Source organism: Propithecus coquereli, unplaced genomic scaffold (assembly GCF_000956105.1).
Source record: "Propithecus coquereli isolate 6110/MARCELLA unplaced genomic scaffold, Pcoq_1.0 Scaffold48, whole genome shotgun sequence".
Classification (NCBI taxonomy): Eukaryota; Metazoa; Chordata; class Mammalia; order Primates; family Indriidae; genus Propithecus; species Propithecus coquereli.
In genome coordinates, this window is record NW_012150618.1 from 4,215,485 (window position 1) to 4,218,259 (window position 2,775).

At 35.3% G+C, this 2,775-nt stretch overlaps 1 protein-coding gene across 1 annotated transcript in view; it reads right to left on the bottom strand.

The window, feature by feature from the left end:
- The window catches only part of ADGB (androglobin), a 203,795-nt gene that overhangs the window by 173,245 nt on the left and 27,775 nt on the right, over positions 1–2,775 (bottom strand). The gene's annotated exons all lie outside the window — the stretch shown is intronic.

Genomic DNA, 2,775 nt, shown 5'->3' on the forward strand with positions numbered 1-2,775 from the left:
AGAAAAATATATGGTTCTACTTATCCAAATTTACAACACTCCCACTTTATGAAATTCATATTCTTTATTTGCATGAAATGTAAACCATATGCTTATATTGGGAAGAGACTGAATATTGTTAATAACACATTAATATTAAGTACATTATATTGACATCACAGAGTTTATATTCTTCATGTTAATGTTATCTAACATCATAAGTCATTTAAAGGCATGGTTTATATATTTGATTTATTTTATGTAAAATGTCTTACAACAAGGCATTCAAAAAAAATTCTGGTGGGCAGAAATATACCTTTTTATTTTCTTGTTTCAGTAAATCTTTTTGGATTCAGGTTTATCTGATTTTCTTCACTAGTAATAGTAGTTGGAAAATATGATGGATATATTATATTTTCTTGCATTAGTGGCAGTGCTGATGAAGGCTAAAACTTTTAGGAATAAAATCACTTCATGTAGAGACAGAGCTTTAATAGATTCCACAAATGTACAAAAGAATCAACTCCATTACAACCACTTGACTAGTTCTAAATAATTTAGTCTACTGGTTTTCTATACATTAAATGAAAGTTATAGGATATTCAACAAAGGTAAAAAGCCTTTATGATAATTAGATCCTTGGAAAAACCAAATACGCTCAAACTAACATAGCTGTTAAGAAGCTATAGACCAGCATGTCTAAAGTTTTAATCTACATAAGTGCTATTTCAAATGAAGGTTTCTTGAGGGATGTTACAGTCAGTATGCTTCAAAGGGTTGGGCATGGAGTCCAGATATGAAGGTGACCTCTGGAAAATGCCTCCATAATCCCTGAAATAGAGATATCAAACCTCTTGGGCTGGAAAAGTAATGCTAGTAAACACTAGAGAAAATAGACCTTCATGTCATGTAAGTTTGTACTAAGAAACAGAAAGGAGAAAGTATGTCAGTCAGACATTAAGGAATAATTTCACACAACATTTTAGGCTATAATTCAACATTTTGGAGAGAAGAAGAAAACTCAAGACTCTAAACAAAAATTCAATATAATCTCTTGGTAACTAGTACAAGAAATATTTAACTATACTGATAAACATCTATTTCTAATTTAAATGCCACAAGAAAAAATTACTCTAAATCATTTCAAAAATGCATATTTTTATTGCTAGGGTATGACAACCCCATAATTAATAGTATTTTGAGTAATAGTAAAAAAAAATCCTTACCCGATGAATTAAAATATCCTGTGGACGTTTCCAGGAATAAACTTTCAATGATGGTGGTAACTCAATCTTTCCTTCAGGGTCTTCAAAAAAATGCTATATAAAAAATAAATTAAGCTTTTTCTCCATATGGGTTTATTAAAATAAACATAACTCAATCTTAATGAAAACAAATCTGTGCATAAATTTGATCAATCAATAAGCACGTGTAAAGCAATTTGAGTGCTCGTCCTTAGAGCCAATTCGTGGAGTATTTGGAGAATACTGAATTTAACAATACTGCATATCATTAGCAGAAGGTGGATTGTTGAGTAGCATTTTAATTGTAGAGGAGCAGCCCAAACAAGCATGAGCTGCTTTGGAATGTAAATTAGGTATGGCGGGGAAAACCATTTTGGATAGGCCAGATACGGCCTTATTTTCCATTGAAAAAAAAATTTTTTAACTGAGTAGAGAAGATTGAGAACTATTTACTTAATTTTCAACTGTTAGAATCACAAACAGGATTATATGTAAATAAAATTTGGACCTTTGACCCAACTGACTTTCATTTATGAATTTTTGAAATCTTATTCTTTTGAGATAATTATAGATGCTGTACATAAAGATGTGTGAAATAATACAAAGAGTTCCTGTATTCCCTTTCTTGTTTCTCCGATGGTAACATCTTATGAAACTGTAGTACAGGATCAGCAAAACTCCAAGGACAACTGCTATCGTTGTAAATTTAAGGTAATTAATCTTGGTAAAATATGGATGTTGCAAATCAAGGCTAAGAGCTACCAGGCTACCCCATCATGGAGATGCAATCACAAGGCTTGGACACTGTCTACCACTCACTCCAGTGGAGGGGGTCTTGCTTTGTGAGCCAAGAATGCTGAGGCTGTGGGACGGAACTGGGGTGGGGAGTCAGATTCTAGCCCAGATGTTACCACCTTTGCACTGTAGTTTGAGCTAGTGCTCTCTGACCTTTGAAAGCTGCAGTGCCAGAATGGGATGTAGGTTAAGGTTCTCAAGTGCCACATGCCATTGGATAGCCCCTGTTCACAGCAAGAGTTGACTTCGTGTTTCCCTAACCATGCAGTTGTGTAGGCTCCTTAATCCAAGGGCGACAGTATCTACATTGGGGTCTGATGTTCAGCCAGCCTGATTCCTATTTGCTGCCATCAAATAAAATGGACATCAGGTGACCAGCACACTTGCTACCGCTCCAGTCCCTCTGGTTTTCTTCCAATAAATGTTCTTCCAACACACTTGCCCTTGCTTTAATAACACCGAGCAATGCCAGAATTTGATACTCAACCTTCCAGAGATCTGTAAGATTTTTTCACAGTCCCCTGACAAAAGCATGTCTGCACTCCAAGCTCCCTAAAGAGTTATTTTTTATATCCTATTTCAAAAATGCCAAGCAATTTTGCCCTTCCCCTCCCTGTTGTTTCTCCACACTTTGGAGTGACTCATCTCTAGGTCTTCCCCAGAACTTAACTGCTCAATTGAGAATTTGCGCAATCTATTCTCCTGATGTAAATTCTGAAAGCTACACACACACACAGGCACACACACAGTCCCCATA